The 13,419-nt window shown below is 46.3% G+C and overlaps 1 protein-coding gene across 1 annotated transcript in view; it reads left to right on the top strand.

Annotated features, from left to right (window-relative positions):
• The first annotated feature begins 342 nt into the window (after positions 1-342).
• LOC127007373 (serine/arginine repetitive matrix protein 2-like) overlaps positions 343-13,419 on the top strand; it is a 114,574-nt gene continuing 101,497 nt past the window's right edge. The window contains exon 1 of the mRNA XM_050878268.1: positions 343-783. The gene's annotated coding sequence lies outside the window, so the exon portion shown is untranslated. The remainder of the gene's footprint in view (positions 784-13,419) is intronic.

The following is a 13,419-nucleotide window of genomic DNA, read 5'->3' as shown; positions in this document are numbered from 1 at the left end:
CATTGAAAGGGGGGGGTAGGGGGCAGTGGCATGACGGGAGCTTCGCGGATGTGTCAGCGTCCTGGCCCTGACCCGCGGTATAGCAGCGGCAGGCGAGGCGGAGAGAGAGTTGGCATTTAGTGAATAAACCGCCACTTCCTCCTCAAGCACGTCACTCCCGCAGGTGTGTTTGTTTGACAGGTTAATTAAGGCGCTGCAGGTGTTCCCTGTGACGCGATGATGGGGATGTCCATGGGGCGTGTGCGTGTGTTCGTGCGTGTGGGTGTGATAATGGGGGAGGAGGGGGGGGGGGGTGTCTTCACCCGCCTCAACGCAGGCAGCGGCTGGCGGGCAGGTGGCTGAGTGAGGTGCGCGGCTCGCTGCCTCACTCAGTATCTCAGTCTTCTGGCGACGTTGGTGGCGCGTGGATTCGGTCCCCGCGCTCCGGGCCTCCTGCCGTGCCTGTGTACCGTCCCGCCCCGCACACTGGCACTGACTCGCTCGCGGAACGTCGGGCCGCGAGGTGCCGTCCGTTGTTGTTGTTAGATAAGAGTGTCACGACGCCAGACTCGTGGACGAGTGGAAGTTTTGTACGTTGTGAGTCTGTCAAGACCTGAACGTCCTTGTGCAGTGCCGCCGTGTGTGCCGCTGCCCGGGCACCCGCAGGAGGGAGGAGCGCCGCCAGTAGCCCCGCGCCGCCCACCTGGAGGCAAGGCAGCGCGAGTGACGTGGGCGGTGCGGGCGTGGCGCGGGCTGGCCACCGTATAAGGCAGTGGGCCAAGCTCGTCGCACCTGCTCACTCAGGTAGGTCACGCCCACGCGCCCTAGCTTGTGGCCGCCGCCTCGCGTGGGGCGCGGCAGGGGCGGCGAAGGGGAGAGGTGCCTCGCGGACACTTCCACTTCTTTGCCACTAAGTGCTTGCCTCAGAGGTTATGCTTGTTTGCCTCTCCGTGATGTATGATGTAACGGGGGGGTTGTGTCCCTCCTGGCTGGGGAAGTGAACCTGATCCCTGACACAGCTGAGCGGGGACAGAACACACACAGCCCAGCATGCGTACAGCCTCCTGCAGCCAGGCGCTGAGCGTGCCATGCTGCCGTCTTGCCGTACTGCCGTGCATACAGTGTTTCAAAACGCTGTGGGAACGCCGGGTATTGTTTACATCGTGGCGGTGGGCTGGTGGGGGTTGTGGCGGTGAGTCTGCCTTCTTGATGCTTATTTATCAACTTATTGACACAGAAAAAGATTGACCATCATATTTTATGGAGAACGAAAAGATTAATATTTTGGGAAATCTTTGGCCAAAACACTGAGCAGCAACAAAATGTTCATAAATGTTTGGTAAGAAGCAAGACCACTGAGCTTCCCGCCACAGCCTCTTCGCCGCCGTCGCCGCCTCATTGGCTATGCTTGCCCCGTGCGGCAGCGGCGGCCGTGTTTATGGCCAGGCCAGCCTTGGGCTTGTTAGGCATGAGATGCGACGTGTGTGTGTGTGTGTGTGTGTGTGTGTGTGTGTGTGTGCGCGAAAGAGAGTGCGAGTGCAAGTGTGTCCAGGCAGTAGGAAGGAACAGGGGGGAGAAGGGGGAGCCAGGGTAAAGAGTCAGAGAGTGTCCCGGCAGCCTCCTGAGCCTCAAGGCCGGGCGGGGGGCGAGGAGAGGTGAGGGACCGCCGTGGAGGGGGTGCGCTCCCCGTCAGGCACCTCTCCCCGCCCCGGCTCACCTCTATTTTAGGGGCGACCAGTTTTTAAAAGGCAGCTCGGCGTGGGCAGCGGCGGCGTGGGCGTGTGTTTACTGCTCCGCCTCGACCCCCGGGAACGTTGCCGCCGCCGCCGACGCCCCTCTCGTGTTTGCCCGGCTCTGCTGCACGCCCCTGGCCCCGTGCAGGCGTGGAGGCTGTGTTGTCAGGGGCCGTGCAAGGGCGCCGTTGTAGTAATTATGTCCCAAACTCCTCCTTCTCCTCCTACTCCTGCTACGACTAAATCCATTATACTTCTACTGTGACTACTAATGCTATTGGTATTACTACGTCAGATTCAAAGCCTGACACGCCTTTCAATCACCGAGCCTTCAAAACCCGTCGCCGCAAGTCTCATCATCTCGGCTCAAGGACTCACGGGTTGCTTCCTCTCTAAGCGGCGTTGAAATCTCCCTCTCACAGCAGCAAGAGGAACAAGTCTTTCTCCGCGTTCTTGAAGACTGATATGACACGTCTTTCAATCGCCGAGTCTTCACACCCGTCGCCACAAGTCTCATCATCTCGGCTCAAGGACTTCGGGTTGCTTCCTCTCTACATAGCGTCGAAATCTCCCTCTCACAGCAGCAAGAGGAACAAGTCTTTCTCCGCGTTCTTAAAGACTGATATGACACGTCTTTCAATCGCCGAGTCTTCACACCCGTCGCCACAAGTCTCATCATCTCGGCTCAAGGACTTATGGGTGGCTTCCTCTCTACATAGCGTCGAAATCTCCCTCTCACAGCAGCAGGAGGAGCAACAATCTCAGAACGAACACGCGTCTTTCCCCGCGTTGCGTCAATCCCACATGTTGCTGGGTGTCATCACGGCGCTCTTGCGAGAAACAAACAATAGAAATCAAATCACCTCGGGGTCGCGGGGTGCCGGAGGGTGTTGCATTGGCTCTTGCGCTTCTATTGTCGTCTTGGAGGTGGTAACAACTCTGCTATACAAGACCTTCGTGCCGCCGCTCACCCGCGAAGTCATCCCGCCACCTGTACCGTACTTGCAATATTTAATTAGTCTCCCCTCCTCCCCCGCCCACCCGCGAACGGAGTAACCGCTATCGCCGCTAACTGTGTGCCGCGACCCGATCACGTAATGTCGACAAACGGAGAAGCACAGCGATATATATTTTTTGTCTCCGTCCAGTTTGTTTTTGGTAGCCATTTGCACTTTCCTTCTTCATCATCAGCATCATTATCATCATCATCTTTACTATCATCATCATCATCATCATCCTACTTTTTTTCATTCCGTTCTCTCCTCATGCAAGTTTTTCTATCGTCCTCAATTCTTCTTCTCCTTTCACCCCTCCCCCTCCTCCCTCTCCCTCTCCTCTCTCTCCCCACTCTCCCTTCCTCTCCCTTTCCCTCCGCCCCTCTCACCATCTGTTGGCAGCTCTACCCCCAGCTGATCATTACTAATCCATTATGTATTTTTTTGTCAGCGTTTTCCTTGTGTGTGTGTGTGTGTGTGTGTGTGTGTGTGTGTGTGTGTGTGTGTGTGTGTGTGTGTGTGTGTGTGTGTGACGTAAAACAGACATTGGCTTATTGTTTCGTTTTGTTTGTTGTCTATTTATTTATTTATATGTTTGTTTGTTTAGAGTCTTGTTTAATTTATTGTGATCAGCAGACAGGACAGGGTATGCGCGAGGCTTATTCTCGGAAATCTTATAATAGCAACAGGAAAATTTTTCTATACACAAACTACGCAGGAATTGACTTTTTTTTATAGTTCTTTTTGCCGCTTCTTTAGTCTAGCCTTAGTTTGCCCGTTGCTAATTTATTGTAATCAGAAGACAGAGTAAGCTCGAGGCTCCTTCTCGGAAATCTTATAACTGGGGTAGTAGGAAAATTTTCAGACATACTACGCAGGAATTATTGATTAATTTGTCTCCTTTTCTTTGGTCTAGCCTCAATTTTCTCCTTGATTCATTTTTTAATATTTTTGTTCGCCATTATTTTTTTAATCTGTATTTTTTTTGGCATTTTTAGTGTGATTTCGTTTCTCGTTTTCGTTGTCATTGTCATTCTGCTTCTTCTTCTTCTTTTCTTCTTCTTCTCTCCTTAATGCGCAATTGTTACATCATTCTTTTTTGTCAACCCCTCTTTTCTCTCTCTCTCTCTCTCTCTCTCTCTCTCTCTCTCAACCCACGTGCTCTTTATGCGAATTCATCTGTCAATCGCCACTCCCTACCCCCCCTTACCCCCACCCCCCCTTTACCCCCCACACCACCACCACCACCACCACCACCACTTTTTTTGCCCCTCCCTCGGTCACTTACTCCCACTTACACGATTCTACGTCTCCGATACAAGGATTTGGGGCCAGCAAGTCCACTTCGCTGCCTCACTTCACTTGGGGAGCAGCCAACATCATACGCCCACACTCAAAACATTATCACATCACCACCACCACCACCGTCATCGTCATCATCATCAGGACTCTTTGATAGTATGCATAGATGGTTTAGTCACTTGCATACTAAAACATCACCTCACCTTTTTCTCTCCTCTCTTCTCTTTCTTCTCTTTTTCTTTCTCTTACTTCTTTTTTTTTTTTACTCTTTATCCTCTGTTTCTTCTTCCTTTTTCTCCCGCTCTTTCCTGTTTTGCTGTCTATGTTTTCTTTTCCATCTTCTTTCTCTCTTCCGTCTTCTTTTCGTCCTTTTTCTTCTCTTTCTTCTTTTTCTCCTTTTCTGCTCTCCTTCTTCTCCTTCAAACTTTCATATCTTTTCTTCTTTTTAGTCTTTCAACTCTTCACATCTTTATCGCTTTCTCCTCATTTCACCTCCTTCTCATCTTCTCTTTCTACTCACACTCTCCCTTTTCTTTTTCGTCCTCCTCTTCGTTTTTTTTCTTTTACCTCTTCTTTCTCTCTTTCTCTCCGTCTGCTTTTCGTCTCTTCTTTCTCCCTCTCTTTTCTTCCCCCTCTTTCTCTTCCCCCATGTTCCTGTCTTCACAATTTACACCCTTATCTTCGCCCCGTCTTTCTTCCTTCTCTCTCTCTCTCTCTCTCTCTCTCTCTCTCTCTCTCTCTCTCTCTCTCTCTCTCTCTCTCTCTCTCTCTCTCTCTCTCTCACACACACACACACACACACACACACACACACACACACCACCTCTACCTACCTACTTTACCTCCACCTACCAACCACATCCCCATCATCTCCCTCCACCCCTTCTTCCCCATCCCTCTCCTTCCACCCCTTCTTCCCTATCCCTCTCCTTCCACCCCTTCTTCCCCAACCCTTCCCTTCCCCCACCCATCTTTATCTCTTCTAAGATCCCTTCCTCTTCCACCTATGTCCAAAACAAACCTATCTTTCTCATCCACTACCTTCTCCACCCTATCTCCCCCCCCCCCCCTCCCAATGCACACCACGCCCTCCTCGGCTCTGTTTGGGTAGCGTGTGGGTAGTGGGACGGCGGTGTGAAGGTCGATTGGTATGTACCCCCACTTCGAATCCCGCCCGTCCTATCCTCCCCTCTTCTCCTTCCCTCCCCCCTCCCCGTGTATATCTATCTGTAGTGCCTCTTCCCTCCTCCACCTCCCCTCCCCCTCCACCTCCCTCTAGCTCGACGCCCCCGTGCTCAGGTATGCTTGCTCCCCCCTCCCCCCTCTTCTACAGGTGTGTTGGTTTCTGAATGAAGTCAAACTGCGCTGTAACTATGCACGGAGGACACGGGAGAAGGTTATCATGGGGAGAGAGAGAGAGAGAGAGAGAGAGAGAGAGAGAGAGAGAGAGAGAGAGAGAGAGAGAGAGAGAGAGAGAGAGAGAGAGAGAGAGAGAGAGAGAGAGAGAGAGAGAGAGAGAGAGAGAGAGAGAGAGAGGTGGTAGTTCTAGTATTGTTGTTATTGTTGTTGTTGTTGGTGGTGGTAAGAACAATGGCGCAGTAGTGGTTGTGGTGGTGATGAGGAAGAGAACAGAAGGAAAGAGGAAGAGGGAAGGAGAGGAGGAAAGAAGTGAAGTGGAGGCGAGGGAGATATAAGGGAGGGGAATGGAGGAGGGAACGAAGGAAGAAAATTCAACAGGGGAGACAGGATAAAAGGTGGTGAAGTAAAGGATAGGAAAAAGTGAAAGAAGATAGATGGGGAAGAGAAAGAGAAGAGGAAAAGGGAGGTAAAAAGGAGTGAGCGGAGGGGAAAGAACAGCGGGAAAGGAAGAGAGCTGAAAGGAATGGAAGAAAATATGATAGAGGGAAGAGGAGGAAGAGGTCACAGATAGAAGATGGGAAATAAAGTTAAGGACAGAGAGAGAAAGAAAAAGAAGGGAGCAACGAAGAAGGGAGGGACGAGAAGGAGTAAGAAACGTAAGAAAGAAGATGGACAAAGTAAGGACAGAGAAAGGGAGAGGAAGAGCACAAAGAGGAGGAAAGGAAGGAGATAGAGAGAAGGTCAAAGATAGATGAAGAGGAAGAAAGGAACAGAAGGGAAGGGAGAGAGGAGGAAAAAGAGATAAAAGGAGGAGTGAGAGTGAGAAAAGGATAAAGATGAAGAGGAGAAGAAAAGAGGAGCTAAAATAAATAGGAGAGGAAGACTGCAGAAAAAATAGAAAATAGGAGAGACATTGAAGTGAAGGTGAGGAAGAAGAGGAGGAGGAGGAGTAAAAGGACACAAGGAAAGGAGAAGGAGAGGGGAGAGAGAGAGAGGGAGGGGAGAGGAGACGTGGTGTGGGTGTAAAGGAGCAATGACTTAGGGGGCAGAGAAAGCAAGGTATGGAGGGGGTGGGGAAGAGGTGGTGATGGTGGTGGTGGTGGTGGTGATGGTGGTGGTGGAGGTGACGTCATGTACGTACAGGATGAGGTGGCTTGGGCGCGCTCCACCCCCAGGGAAGCGAGAGAGAGAGAGAGAGAGAGAGAGAGAGAGAGAGAGAGAGAGAGAGAGAGAGAGAGAGAGAGAGAGAGAGAGAGAGAGAGAGAGAGAGAGAGAGAGAGAGAGAGAGAGAGAGAGAGAGAGAGAGAGAGAGAGAGAGAGTAAACAAAAGCAATCAAATAGTGTTATGGAATTCCTGTTTGATAACGAGAAAGAGGAAAGAGGAAAACGGAAGAAGGAAATAAAATAAACAAACGAAAAAGAACTTATCACACACACACACACACACACACACACAAACACACAACACCCACAACCCCTTCCACCCCCCCAGCCTCCCCCCAAACACCAACTCTCCTAAAAGGTTGAGATAATGTAATCCGCCTCGTGTTCGAATAAGGCTCGAGACGGTAACAGAAGCAGTGAAGCAGCGAACCATTAAGTCCGTAAGGGAAGAAAGGAAGGAGACGGAAGGTAGATAGGAGGAGGAGGAAGAGCAGGAAGAGGGGGGTAGACAGGTAGGAAGAGAGAGAAATGTACCGAGGATGAGGAAGAAGAGAAAGAAGGTGTAGAGGATAGGAAAGGTAGATATGAGAAGGAGGAAGAGAGGGATGATAGGAAGGTAGAGAGGATGAGGAGAAGGAGGAAGAAGTGAAGGATGGTGTAGAGGGGAAGTAAAAGAAGGAAGGTTGGAAGAGAAGAAAAATAGGGATGAGGGGGAAGAATATAGAAGATAGATAAAAAGAGAAGGAAGGAAGAGGACGAATAAAAGTAGACAGGAAAAAGTAGGAAGAGCAGGAAAACAGAAAGGAGGGAGAGGGAAGAAAGGGTGTAGGATAAAGAAGAAAAACGGGAAGAAGACAAGTGAAGTAGAATGAGGAGGAGGAAAAAGAAGAGAACGAAAGAAAGAAAAAAAGAGGAAAGAAGTTTAAAGTGTCATTTGCAAGTATTCAAGTAGATAAGTAAATAAATAAACGAGAAGAATAAATAAGTTTGTAAGTAAATATATAAGTGTGTGTGTAAGTCTGAAGGGAGGAAGGAAAAGTAGGAAGTGAGTTAAGTGTGGCTGTTAAGTGTGTAAGTGAGTGTAAGGACCGGTGATGTACGTCCGTAAGTATATGTAAGTGTCACCTGGAGAGATAACTTTTTCCACTTACCTTTCTTGGTCACCTGGACGCGGCCAAGTTAGGTAAGCTTCATCATTAGCACCTCCTCCTCCTCCTCCTCCTCCTCCTCCTCCTTCTCCTCTTTCTTCTCCTCCTCCTCCTTCTTCTTTCTATTTGCCTTTTCTTCCTTCTTCTCTCATGCCATCCTCTTCCTCCTCTTTCTTCCCTTTCTCCTCCTCCTCCTCCTCTTCCTCCTTCTTCTTTTTATTTGCCTTTTCTTCCTTCTCCTTTCATGCCATCCTCTTCCTCCTCTTTCTTCCCCTCCTCCTCCTTCTTTACCTCCTCCTTCTCTCTCTCTCTCTCTCTCTCTCTCTCTCTCTCTCTCTGTCACCTTTTACCTTAGCTGCTATTTCTTCCTCTCACTTTTCTACACTTTTTCTCTCCCTCCAAAAGTCCAGCTGTCTCTTCTTTTCCTTCCTCTCATTCACCTTCTCCCAAGCTTACCAAATACTCTTCCTCCCACTCACACACTCACTCGTTTTTCTCTCCCTCCCTTCCTCTCTTTCTCTCTCAACAACACACACACATACACTCTCTCACACCTGTTGCTTCCCTCACTCACCTTTCCTCCCACGGCCGCTCCCATCGTAAAAACCTCGAACAGCAAAGTCATGAATGCAGGGAAAATGAAAGGTCTCAGTAAGTAGCATTTGATTCTGTGGCGCCGATGGGTGGTTGCCGTAACATATGGCGTGGGTTTAAGAATCAGATGGGGACGAAGAGAGCAGCAAAAAGGTGTGTGTGTAGATTGGGTCCAACTGCTATCTGGTTTTCACAATCGTACAATCTTTGGGTGTGAGTGGCATGGAGAGGAGAATTGTAATGGGGTGGAGAAGGGAGTGTAAATGTCATCGGAAGTGTGTGTTTGTGTGTTCTTGAGTGTGTGCTTGTGTGTGTGTGTGTGTGTGTGTGTGTGTGTGTGTGTGTGTATTCATGTAACTTTACACGCTATTCTCTCATGGTTAAATTATAGACCTCCTCCTCCTTTTTCTCCTCCTCCTCCTCCTTTTTTTTCTTCTGCTGTTACCTCTCGCACATTTAACCCTTTCACGACTCCTTAATAAACCACGCGCGCCACAAACACACATTTCCCTTCTAAGGATAATAATGAGTGTGGACGCAATCCCTCGCCGCACGCAGCCCACGCGAAGATTTTGAGGCGTCATGTTCCCTTAATCCCCGGGCCACGAACACCTCGCCGGACACGCAGGCAAACACGCAGCGCAGAAAAATAAAATTGAAGAGGTGGGATAATGTGTGTGAAGGAGGAGGTGAGAGGCAGAGAGATATATTGAGAAGATAGAGAAACAGATGGAAAAATAACTGGTGAAACAGAAGGTAAAGAAATGGAGAAGATAAATAGGAGGTGGGAAAATGTGTGTGAAGGAGGAGGTGAGAGGCAGAGAGATAAATTGAGAAGATAGAGAAACAGATGGAAAAATAAGTAGTGAAATATAGAAGGTAGAGAAATGGAAAGATAAATAGGAGGAGGTGGGAAAATGTGTGTGGAGGAGGTGAGAGGCAGAGAGATAGATTTAGGAGATAGAGCAACATATGGAAAAATAACTAGTGAAATAGCGAAGATAGAGAAATGGAAAGATAAATAGGAGACCAACAGACAGGCAAATACACAGCGCTGAAAAATAATATTGAAGAGGTGGGAAAATGTGTGTGGAAGAGAATGAGAGAAATAGATAGATAAATAGCCGTGTGAAGAAGAATGAAATAAATGGTTAAATAAATGTCTGAGGGAGAATGAGAGATATATACATAGATAAGAAAATATATGGATATATAAATAGAAGTGTGAAGGAAAATGAGATAAAATGTTAATAGAGAAGGTAGAGAAAGAAATAAAGAAAGAAGTTCAACACGAAAGCAAACACACAGCAGGGAAAAAAATAACTGAAGAGATAAGAAAATGTGTGTGAAGGAGAATTAGAGATAGAGAGATAGATAAAGATTGCTAAAATAGAGAAACATAGAGAGAGAAATCAAACAGGAAAGCGAATACACAACAAGGAAAAAAAAAGCAGAACAGAAGAGGTGGGAAAATGTGTATATGTGAAGGAGAATGAGATAGAGAGATAGATAAAGATTGCTAAAATAGAGAAACATAGAGAGAGAAATCAAACAGGAAAGCGAACACACAGGAGGAGGGAAAAAAGCAGAACAGAAGAGGTGGGAAAATGTGTATGAAGGTGAAAGTGAGAGGCAGAGAGATAGATAGAGAAATAAGCAGTAAAATAGATAGAGAAGATAGAAAAATAAACAGAAGCCAAAACAGGAAAGCAAACACATAAAACAGAAAAAAACACGGAAAAACAGATCTGAAAAGGTGGGAGAATATGCATGAAGGAGGAGGTGAGGGATATATAGATAAATTAATAGTGAAATAAATAGATAGAAAAGATAGATAAACAGATAGAAGCCAAACAGGAAAGCAAACACACAAAACAGAAAAAAACACGGAAAAACAGAGCTGAAAAGGTGGGAGAATATGCATGAAGGAGGAGGCGAGCCATATAAAGAGAAAAAGATAGATAGAAAAGATAGATAAACAGATGGAAGCCAAACAGGAAAGCAAACACATAAAACAGAAAAAAACACGGAAAAACAGATCTGAAAAGGTGGGAGAATATGCATGAAGGAGGAGGTGAGGGATATAAAGAGAAATAGATAGATAGAAAAGATAGATAAACAGATAGAAGCCAAACAGGAAAGCAAACACACAAAACAGAAAAAAACACGGAAAAACAGAGCTGAAAAGGTGGGAGAATATGCATGAAGGAGGAGGTGAGGGATATAAAGAGAAATAGATAGATAGAAAAGATAGATAAACAGATGGAAGCCAAACAGGAAAGCAAACACATAAAACAGAAAAAAACACGGAAAAACAGATCTGAAAAGGTGGGAGAATATGCATGAAGGAGGAGGTGAGGGATATATAGAGAAATAGATAGTGAAATAAATAGATAGAAAAGATAAATAAACAGATAGAAGCCAAACAGGAAAGCAAACACACAAAACAAAACAAAAAAACACGGAAAAACAGATCTGAAAAGGTGGGAGAATATGCATGAAGGAGGAGGTGAGGGATATAAAGAGAAATAGATAGATAGAAAAGATAGATAAACAGATAGAAGCCAAACAGGAAAACAAACACACAAAACAGAAAAAAACACGGAAAAACAGATCTGAAGAGGTGGGAGAATATGCATGAAGGAGGAGGTGAGGGATATATAGATAAATTAATAGTGAAATAAATAGATAGAAAAAGATAGATAAACAGATAGAAGCCAAACAGGAAAGCAAACACACAACAAGGGGAAAAAAAAATGAAGAGGTGGACAAATATGTATGAAGGAGAAAGAGAGATCGATGATTATAGACAGACAACGATTAACAGGAAGAAAAAAAAACCCCAATGAGATACAAGAGAAAAAAAAAAACAAGGCTAACAAGAAGAAAAAAAAGAAGGAAAAGAACAAGAAGATGAAGAGAGGAGAGATAAGTAGGAGGAGGAGGAGGAGGAGGAGGAATGTACGTAAGAAAGAGGAAAGAATGTGTAAACGAGCAAGCAAAACAAAAACAAGAACACAACACCTAACATTGCATTATTTTAAGACTTTGGTCCTTAATTTGCATACATAAAGGACGCACCATGTATACACAACTATTCATGTGTGTGTGTGTGTGTGTGTGTGTGTGTGTGTGTGTGTGTGTGTGTGTGTGTGTGTGTGTGTGTGTGTGTGTGTGTCGTTTCCACTCTCTTTATCCTGTATGTATTCTCCACTTTTCCACTTTTCCATCCTCTCCTCTCTCTCCCATCTGGTTTTCTGTTTTGTTTTTTTCTATTTCTCTTTCATCTCCACTTCCTTATCCTCCATTCTCCACTTCTCCACTTTTCCATCCTCTCCTCTCTCTTCCACCTGTCTTTCAGTTCTTTTCTACCTCATCTCCACTTCCTTATCCTCCATTCTCTTCCACCTGTCCGTCCTCTCCACGCCCCACCACCTGTTCCCCCTATAATATCCCTCAACCTGTCTGCCCCGCGCCCTTGCCTGCCCACGCCCGCTCGCATTCCACCGCCCACGCCCACACACGCCGCGCGCACCTGAGTCACGCCTGGAGGCTCTTCCCACGCGCCCTGGAAGCAACAACACACGCCCTAAACGAGTGCCACACGCCTGCACACACGCCCTTCTTACCTCATTCACGCCCCACGCCCTCTGCCCACGCCTTCCCTGACTCATTCACGCCTTCCATGATTGGCACGTGACGGGAATTTCGTCTCTATACATCACTGCCTTTACCTGTTTATTTTTTTCCTCTTCGTCAGATGAACATAAACGCCACCTGTGTTTGTCTTCCTCCTTCATGCATGCGACCTTGCTGTGGCGAGACGCAGATGAAGGACAGCAGAAGAGGAGGAGTGGGAAGGAAAGAGAAGGGCAACAGGGGGATAGAAGGAAGGACAGGGTAGTGGAGAGAGAGGAGGGCAGGGCAGCAGAAGAGGAGGAGAGGGAAGGACAGAGAAGGGCAACAGGTGGATAGAAGGAAGGACAGGGTAGTGGAGTGTAGGGGAAGGGAAGGGCAGACAGCTAGAGAAATAAGTAGTAAAATAAATAAAGATAGAAAAATAAACAAAAGCCAAAAGACGAAAGCAAGCACACAAAACAAACAAACAAACAAAAAAAAACACGGTAAAATTTATCTTCTTGTTCTTTTCCTTCTTTTTTTTTCTTGTTAGCCTTTTTTTTCTCGTATCGCATCTCTTTTTTTTCTTTCCTGTAAATCGTTGGGCAGCATGGCAGGACACTATGGGATGAAGGGGAAGGGGAAGGGAGAACATTGTATGGATGGATGGGAAGGGGAAAGGAGAGACAGAGTATGGATGAAAGGGAAAAGGAAGGGAAGAGGAAGGGGAGGACAGTGTATGGGTTAAGGAGAAGGGGAAGAGAGGGGAAGGTGAGAACGATGTATGGATTAAAAGGAAGGGAAGGGGAGGACAATATATGGATGGAAAGGGAAGGGGAAAGGAAGGGGAGGAAATAGTATGGATGAAGGGGCAGGGGAAGGAGAGAACAGAGTAAGAAGGGGAAGATAATGAGTGGATAATGGATGGATATAGGGGAAAGAAAGAAGAGGACACTGTATGGATTAAAGAGAAGAGGGGAGATAATGAAAGGGGAGAAAAGGGCAGCAGGGGAAAGGTTAGGTTAGGTTAGGTTAGGTTATATTTGCATCGTCAGTATGTCTTCAAAGATTTATCATCATTATCATTTTCCTTATCATTATCCGTGCATTTAATTTTAAGGGGACGGGATAACAAGATAACATAGATAACAAAGATAACAAGAACTATTGAAGAAACGGGGACTAATCTAAGTATTTGTTTTGTGTTGTAATATATATTTTCAAGATTCATTTATATCTTTTTATTTATTTTTATGGATTTTCTTTAAGTTTTACGCGCTTTGTTTTGTGTCGTAAGTAATATTTTTCAAGTTATCCATTTTCTTTAACTTCCACATCCTCACTATCTTTTAATCTCCGTCTCTATCTTTCTCTATATTCGGCATCACCGCGTCCTTATCAGCACTTTCGTTTGTTCTTCTCTTATCTTTCTTCCCTGTTTGCTTATCACCTTAATCACTCACTCATTATCTTCACTCACGTCATTCACACCTTTATTTGCTTGTTCGTTTTTCACAAGTTTTCTTT

This window comes from Eriocheir sinensis, chromosome 35 (genome assembly GCF_024679095.1).
Source record: "Eriocheir sinensis breed Jianghai 21 chromosome 35, ASM2467909v1, whole genome shotgun sequence".
Taxonomy (NCBI): Eukaryota; Metazoa; Arthropoda; class Malacostraca; order Decapoda; family Varunidae; genus Eriocheir; species Eriocheir sinensis.
This window is presented reverse-complemented; position numbering and strand designations above follow the sequence as displayed.